Raw genomic sequence first — 9,497 nt, 5'->3', positions numbered from 1 at the left:
TTTTCATTATTTATTTTTTACTGGGCTTAAAAAGCATAAGATAAAATTTACCATCTTCACCATTTTTAAGTGTACAGTATGGTTAACTATATGCACATTGTTGTCGCCTTTTTACTCTGTTGATTGTTACCTTTGCTATGCAGAAGCTTTTAAGTTTGAGAATAGTCCCATTTTTCTATTTTTATTTTGTTGCACGTTGGTGTTTTCTGTAAGGAAACAATGCTAAATGCTATGTCATGAATTTTTTTACCCTGTGTTTTCTTCTAGGAGTTTTATAGTTTCAGGTTTTATGTTTATATCTTCAATCCATTTTGAGTTCATTTTTGTATTTTGGTCTATTTGCCAGTACTGGACTGTTTCCATTGCTATAGCTTTGTAATATGTTTTGGATTTAGGATATGTGAGGCCTCTAGCTTTGTTTTTCTTTCTCAAGATTGTTTTGATTAAAGTCTCTGACATTCCATGTGGATTTTAGGACACTTTTTCTATTTCTGAAAACAATACCACTGGGATTTTGATATGAATTGAATTGAATCTGTGAATCACTTTGAGTAGTATGAACATTTTAACAATAGTATGTCTTTCAATTAATGAACACGAGACATGTGTCCATTGATTGATGGCTTCTGTACCTTCAGGCATGTTTTGTAGTTTTCAGTTACAAGTCTTTCATATCCTTGGTTAAGTTTATTTATAAACATGTCATTTGTGAACAGAAATATTTTTACTTCTTTCTTTCAATGTTGATGTTTTAAGGTTTTTTTTTTTTCTTACCTATTTTCTCTAGCTAGGTTTTTCAGTATTAAGTTAAATGGAAGTGGGAAGGGTGCACATTATTATCTTGTTACTGAACTTAGAGAAAAAACTCAGGTTTTCACCATTGGGTGTAATGTTACCTGGAAGTTTTTCATAGATCGCTTTTGGCACGATGTAATTTCCTTCTATTCTTAGTATGCTGAGTGTTTTTATCATGAAAAAGTGTTGAATTTTGTCAAATGACTTTTATGCATTAATTGAAATGATTATGTGGTTTTATCTTTTAATGTGGTATGTAGCATTGATTGATTTTTGCATATTGAAACATTCTGGCATTCCAGAAGTAAATCCCACTTAGTCATAGTATATAATCTTAATTTTGCTGGATTTGGTTTGCTAGTATTTTGTGGATGTTTTTCATCAACATTTATTGGGATAAGGGTACATAGTTTTCTTTTCTTATAGTATCTTTGTCTAATTTTAACATTAGGGGTAATTATGGCCTCATAGAATGAATTTGGAAATGTTTCCTCCTCTTGAAGTTTTTGAGAAAAGTTTGAGAAATCTTGGTGTTAATGCTTCCTTAAATGTTTGGTAGACATATTCAGTGAAGTTGTGTAGTCCTGGACGTTGTTTTGTTTTTTTGTTTTTTTGTTTTTGTTTTTGTTTTTTTGTTTTTACATTTATTTATTTTTGAGAGACAGAGAGAGACAGAGCACAACTAGAGGAGGGGCAGAGAGAGAGGAAGACACAGAATCTGAAGCAGGCTCCAGGCTCTGAGCTGTCAGCACAGAGCCTGAATCGGGGCTTGAACCAACGAACCGTGAGATCATGACCTGAGCTGAAGTCAAGTCAGACGCTCAACCGACTGAGCCACCCAGGCGCCCCAGTGGATGTTGCTTTGTTAGATTATTGATTCAATCTCCTACTAGTTATCAGTTTGTTTAGATTAAAAAAAAATCTTTATGATTCAATTTTGGTATGTTATATATTTTTAGAGATTTATCCATCTTTTCTTCATTATCCAGTTTGTTGGTATATAATTATTCATAGTAATTTGTCCTCTGTTGTTTCTGTGACGTCAGTGATAATGTCTCTTTGTTCATTTCTGAATTTTATTATTTGAGTCTTTTCTCTTTTTTCTTAGTCTATTTAAAATTTTTTTTAATATTTATTTGTTATTTTTGAGAGACAGAGACAGAGTGTGAGCAGGGGAGGGGCAGAGAGAGAGACACACACACACACACACACACACAGAATCCGAAGCAGGCTCCAGGTGCTGAGCTGTCAGCACAGAGCCCAATATGGAGCTCGAACCCACAAACCATGAGAACATGACCTGAGCCTAAGTCATATGCTTAACCGACTGAGCCACCCAGACTCATGTGTTTATTTTTTTTTAAGATTTATTTTTAGTTACTTATTTACTTTTTTTTTTAGAGAGAGAGAGAGAAAGAGAGAGAATACAAGTGGAGAGAGAGAGAGAGAGAGAGAGAGAATCTTAAGCAGTCTCCAAGCTCAATGCAGAGCCTGATGTGGGGCTTGATCCCAGGATCCTGGGATCATGACCTGAGCTGAAATCAAGAGTTGGGTACTCAACCAAATGAGCCACCTAGGCAACATCTCATGTGTTTAAGAAAGATAATTTTTTCTTCCTTTTCTTTTTTTAAAAATTTTTAAGTGTTTATTTTTGAGAGAGAGAGAGAGAGAGAGAGAGAGAGAGAGAGAGCAGGGAGGGGCAGAGAGAGAGGGAGACACAGAATCTGAAGTAGGCTGCAGACTCTGAACTGTCAGCATAGAGCCCAATGCAGGGCTCAAACTCACAGACCATGAGATCATGACTTGAGCTGACGTTGGACGCTTAACTGACTGAGCCATCCAGGTGCCCCTTTTCTTTTTCTTTTTTACACTGCAATACTCATTACCTAAACATGGAAGAATATGTCACATATTCATACTTGTGATTTTAAGAGTAGAATAGAAGTCCGAAGATCCTAGGATGAGGCATTGTCTTTGTCTTTTTGGATTGCCATAATAGAATACCATAGACTTCATGGTTTAGTTACAGGAAACGAATTGTCTAATGGGTCCGGAGGCTAGAAGTCCCAGATCAAGGTCCAGCTGGGTCAGTTTCTGAAAAGGGGAGTTTTTTCTAGCTTGCAAATGGCTGCCTTCTGGTTGTGTCCTCATAAGGCAGAGAGAGAATGAACAAGTTCTCTGTTACCAGATCACAATCACTCTTGTGAGCTCATTTAACCTTAATTACCTCCTTATAGGCCCTATCTCCAGTTAGTTACACTGGGGTTTAGAGCTTCCAGATATGAATTCTGGAGGGCACAATTTCATCTAGAGCAGGTGTATATGGAAAGAGGGGAAATATTTTCTGGTTTCGTGCAACATAAATTTGGAACATACTTTCACCAAAAAGAAGATACTGACAACAAACATTGAAATGGACTTTTATTCTAAGATAAATTTTTCTAATTTTTCAATTTCTGCCAGTATTTTTTATATGGATTCACTTGTGGGAAGGGGCAGAAATTCACTCAAATTTTCTGGGGAAAGAAAAAAAAAACAAGTAATCCTATGGAATTATAATATAGGAATGCAGCCAGATTTCCTAAGTCCTCAACAGCTCTGAAGTCTTTCCTTAACTGTTTGGTACAATGTAAATCTTATACTGAATAAAACTTATACTGAATAGTAACTTAATAGAAAAAAGTCTATTTTAGATATGTGCTGAGCTCCATCATATTATAGAGTTTTGCAGAAACGAAAGAAAACAATACATCACAGAGTTTCAATCATATTCCTAGAGAAAAAAAAATTTCTTTTAATGTATTTTCCTCTCTTAGATTGTCCAAGGTAGAAATGAAGGGAAAAAATTATGTCACACTGTTACCTGACTGTTTCCTTTCTAATGAAGTGATATAGTTTCCCTCTGATAAGAAAATACTAATATCCAGTGGCCTGTTTTCTTTGAATATGAAGGATTTATATGTACATATCACCCCTTCTCTATCATTTGCCATAAATCTCTATACTACCTTGTGGTTACTTAGATGAGGCACCTCCTCCTAATGACTTCAAATAAATATTGAAATGGGCTTAAAAACAAAATCTATTATAAAGTCCAATTTCATATATTTGATTATTTATAATCACATTTAGATGTTCAAATTCAGTTATTTTATTAAAACTCCAAAACTTCCTTTAAAGAAAAATACCAAAGGGGGGAAAAATGACATTATTTAAAAGTCACTGAAAACATTAAGAATTAGATCTGGTCAGAGAAGGCAGTGATTCATAACCTGAATTAATAGTATACTTGTGTTTGTTCAATGTAGTTTTAAATGGAAGAAAAATCACATGTAAATTGTAGTAAATGCTGAAATGAAGAAGAGAAAATGAGTTCTTCCCTGAATGAAAAATGATGGTCAAGGGAAATAATAAAGAAAACTTTATATACAAATGCCATGTAGGTGGATGTCCAATTCAACGTAATAAAACTGACCTTATATTGGCTCTAAATTCAAGATGAAGTTGTCAGTTAATGATACTCACTTTTCAAAGGTGATTCTAGCAATCACTTTGAATCATTGGGAAACTTATGAAATTCTTCCAAATGTTTAAAAAGATCTTGCTCATATTTCTCCTTCTCTTAACTCCTTCCCTCTGAGTTCATATTATTTTCTAGAATGCATCCAACCTGTAATGTAACCTAGAGGGTAGTCATATGGCTGTTAACAGAATTAAATCTTAATGTTGTGAAATGCATAAAGTTTGACTTTCCTGTAGGCTGTCACTTTTTCTCCTGTTTTTTGCTTATTCCCTCATTCATACAACCAGCTATGTGCTAGCAATGAGGTCTTCAAAGCAGATATGACTCCTGCCCTCATGAACTAGTAGTATGAGAAATGGGTGGGCAAACAGATACTAAGCAAATAATCTAACAATTGTGTGAAATAGAAGTATGATAAGCACTATGATTAAAAACAACAACAGGATAATGGATTAGGGAATTTATATAACATGAGGAGTCAGAACAGATGTCCCTGAAGAAGGGTTATTTGATTTGAGACCTTGAGATGGGAAGGGTGAATTAGAGTTGTCTGGGCAAAGGGGTTGTGAGGAAAACATTGCAGACTAATGGAAGGCAGGCCATGTTGAAAAGACTTGATGTGTGAGACTCATGGCATTACAGGGTCCAGAAGAAGGAAATGAGGCCTAGGAGGAAGCAGAGGTGAGAAAAAAACAAAGCTTTTCAGGCATTTAAATAGTTTTGCCTATGTTATATACAGCAGTGAAAGTCTTTGTAAGGATTTGTGGGGGATGGATAATAAGATCTTCATTTAAAAAAAGATCTTTTTGCACTTCCTCTGGAGAATGCATTGCTGAGAGCAAAAGTGGGAGAGAGCTCTTGTCAGGCTAGTGTGATAACCCAGCAGGAGATGACACTAGCTTGGACCAGGATGGTGAAAGTTTTGGAGATGGAAGGAAGAGGGTGGCGTAGAAATATTTAAGATAAAAAAATCAGAAGTAATGGAAGAGAACTATTTTGGTGAGGAGTGCAACAATCCATTTCGAGGTTGAATCCTATGGTTCCACCTTATAAACCAGACGTATAGTTTTCTCATTTGCTGGAATGGGGCGACCCTGGGTAAGAAGCAGTTTTGGAGGAAAGAAGATAACGTCACCTTTGGGCTTGGTAGGTTTGCATTCCCTTTAGGGATCTCATGTGGTCATGGAGAGTAGGTGATTGGATATGTAGTTTCTGGACTCAGAAGAAAGATCCTGACTGATGATAATGATTTTGGAGTCATAGATCATCTAAGAGACTGGGGAGGATTTAACAGACAGAACCCCAAGTCAAGGAATATGGGGTCTGGGAGAGGGCCTGGAGAAATGCATATATACAACAGAGGAAAAGAGACAAAAAAAAACAAAAACAAAAACAAAAAAAAACACCCACCACTGATTCTCATTTTTTTTTTTTTTTGAGACTCTTGTTTATCTTTCTTTTGCTGCTACTTTTCTTGGCAGAATCAAGGACAGCTAAATTCTCTTCTCTTGATGGTTTTAGCTCCCTTCCTTCAGAAGTCCAATGTGTTCATGCTTTTCTACACTGTAATAGAGCATAGGTGGTTACCTATTTCAGGGACTATAGGAAAGTCTCTGCTCATAAAGTTTGCTGGTGAATAAAATACCAAATCAGTGGTTTGTCCTTTGGCTGAAGACTTTGCTTCTGTTAATAGGAAAAACTCATTGGCATTGTATAATTTTAACTAGCAACCGTTTAGTTATCTCTTAATTGGAATGTATCTATAAGAGCATTTCCTGAGAATGCCTTAGAATTGATCACTATTTCTTCTATAATTTGATTATTAAGGAGGACAGATTAAGGATCAAATTCAACATGTGAGATATATACTCATTAGTCAATGCTTTTTGTTAATTTATTCCTGGGTGTTTGCATTTTAATAGGGATTTAAATTCTCTTTTAAATCAAAGGAACAGAAGCTCTATCGTGAACTATGCCTTGCGGTTATCTTTTGGGACAGGTAGAAGAATCTTCTTAGAATCAGTAAAATTTTATCAGCTGTCATTTAGCCTAGTAATATCCGTAAGCAAATTTCAGTGAAAAACTAAATGGTGGATTTTTTTCTGGTGGAAAATCTATCCTAAAAATTAGGCACCCTCATTTACATTTCTCTCTCCTCTCATCCCTAAATAAACCTCTATAATTCAGTGTTTATTTTCGTAAAATAGTGCTCAGCAATGTTATGGCAAAGCTATTGTGTAGTTCAAGGACATATCATTAATATTAACTTACATCATAAGGCTTACATCTCCTTACATCACAAGGAGATGAAAATAATTTAAAAAATAAAAAAAAACCCACTAAGTTTCATTTGAGTTCTCAGTTTCACCCTCTAGATATCACCTTGATCCCCCTTATGTCTCCTCACCTCACTTAGGGATTATTGAGACAATTGGTTATGCAACTGTCCTCCTAGAAGTTTGAGTAAATGCTTTGTGTTCCTGTTTAGCTCTTTCCATATGTGTATAACCTCCTTGCCGTACTCTAACAGAGAGGAAGGTTTTGGGTCAGAGGGGAGTGGGGAAAATGAAAAAGAAGTGAACTTCCTTTTAATGTTCTGGAGCAGGTCAAGTGGCTGCCTATTACTCTGACTTTTTATAACTTTACTTCAGGAATTTCTTCAGTAGTTAAGATAACTTAATGATTTTTGTCCAATAGCACATTTAGTAAACACACACAGATAGCTGACTGTCTTTCACAGAGTGGATATTAAAATTACCCATAGCCTCTGCAAAAAAAAAAAAAAAAAATACACAGAGTGATGGAGAGAGGAAAGCACTCAAAATTAAGTTCTAAAATTGATGTTAATCTAAATGGATGCATGAGAAACCAACATGAGAAATGATATGTTTTACAATCATGATGATTTAGACATTTGAGTGTCAATTTTTGTTCATCCTCTGCATTTGCTTGGTTAGGTTCCTTATTTTCATAATAACCTATTATATATGTACTAATCGATTGGCACTACAGCTTTTATTCTAATATGCAGCTCTCTCACAAGGGATGAGATTGGTTCTTAGTGATAAGGTATCTTAGCTTAGGCTACCGTAACAAAAGGCCATGGACCAGATGGCTTGAACAACAGACATTTGTCACAGTTCTGGAAGTTAAAAAGTTCAAGATCAAGGTGATGGCAGATTCACTTCTTGATGAGGGCCCTCTTCCTGGCTCACCTACAGTGCCTTCTTGCTGTGAGCTCACATGATCTCTTTGTATGCATGTGGAGAGAGCAAGCTCTGTGTCTCTTTCTCTTCTTATAGGGATACTAATTCCATAATGGAAGCTTTTGTGACCTCATCCAAACCTAATTACCTCTCAAAGACTCTACCTCCAAATACCATCACATTGAGAGTTAGGGTTTCAATGTATGAGTTTTGGGAGGACACAAACAGTCATTTTATAACATAAGGTTTATTGAGTTTGGAGAGGAGATGAGAAGAGTCAGGTGTGGTTCCAAAAGCTGGGGAAAATATGGAAAGTAGAACAGGAAAAAAATGGTAAAGGTTGAAAAAGGAGACTATCATATCTAATGGATTTGCTCAAGGGACTGCTCTTAAATAATACTCAGCTGTCCATAACACAAATGGTAGGACCACTAATGAGGGATGTTGAAAGTAATGTTTAACTGAGAGATTCAGCCTCAGGAGTTCTATTTACTTACTTTACCTTTTACCTTCCTCTCCTGAATTCTGCAATATCACGGCATCTATATCAGTTATCTCTTGCTGTGTAACAAATTTCTACCCCAAATAGTGGTATAACAATAAACATTATCTCATAGTTTCTGTAGATCAGGAATCCTAAAACTGGGTGGTTCTGCCCTGATGTCACTCACTGTGGCAGTTAAGATGTCAGTCAGGGCTGCAGTCACAGAAGGCTTGGTTGACGCTGGAGGGTCTACTTTCAAGGTTGCCCATTGGCCATTATTTGGTACTGGCATTTGGCAGGAGGCCTCATTTTCTCACCACAGGGACCCTTCAACATGGCGGCTTGAGTATTCTTGTGACGTGACAGATAACTGTCCCTAGATGTCAATCCAAAAGAGAGTAAGAGGAAAGTGTAAAGTCTCTTATAACCCAGGCTTGAAAGTCACAGTCCTTTATTTCTGCTGTTGTTAACTCAGGTAAAGCCCTCTGTGGGAAGGGATTATATTAGGCATGAATATCAAAAGGAAGAAACCACTGGAGGGCCATCATGGAGGCTGTGTACCACAACATCTCTTCGAGAATAATTTCTAGAAGTCCACAGAGCAATTATTTTTTTTAATGTTTACTTATTTTTGAGAGAGAGAGAGAGATAGAGTGAGCACGCACACGCACATGAGCAGAGGAGGGGCAGAGAGAGATAAGGACAGAGGATCCAAGCGGACTCCATGCTGACAGAAGAGAGTCTGACAAGGGGCTCAAACTCAGGAACAATGAGATCATGACCTGAGCCAAAGTCAGATGTTTAACTGCTTAACCAACTAAGCCACCAGGTGCCCCTAGGTCCACAGAGCACTTAACATCTCCTCTCTTGGTCAATTCTGAAATGTTACCACTCTGTTGACAATGAAGGAGGGGCACTAAAATATTTATTTCTTGCTGGACCTTGTCACTTTTTGCTAAGAGCCAGGCTTTAGAAATAATTATGAAGGAAGTAAAGCAAAACTATTTTCTCCCTTTGAAGAAATTTCCTATATCTTCTGTCATTCTTAATATTCGTGTGTGTGTGTGTGTGTGTGTGTGTGTATGTACATGTGTGTGTGACCAGACTTTTTTTCTGCTTTGTAGTTGATGAGAGATGCCCCTTTCTCCTCTAATATTTGTCCTACATTTTTTTCTTATTTATACTTCTGTTTAATATACTCTCTTTAGGTTCCTTTAATGTTAGCTGAGCTCAATGCTAAAAAAAAAGTTATTTAGTCAAATTTATTTACAAAGTTATAGATTATATTTTATTTGCCCTTCTAGGTGACTTTGTGTGTTTAAAGAATGTCCACTCTCTGAAAGTATTGAAAATTGCGATGTGGAATGAGAATTAGAGTCAATTCGGCCCTTTTAGATATTGCTAGTCACAATCTGTGTGGTTTTGGGGATGTCTATTTCGAGTAGGATGGAGTAATTGGTGGCATTTCAATTCTTCCTTTGGGCAAAAA

Source organism: Panthera pardus, unplaced genomic scaffold, assembly GCF_024362965.1.
Source record: "Panthera pardus isolate Hobbes unplaced genomic scaffold, ASM2436296v1 HiC_scaffold_17, whole genome shotgun sequence".
NCBI lineage: Eukaryota > Metazoa > Chordata > Mammalia > Carnivora > Felidae > Panthera > Panthera pardus.
Note: the sequence above shows the minus strand (reverse complement) of the source record.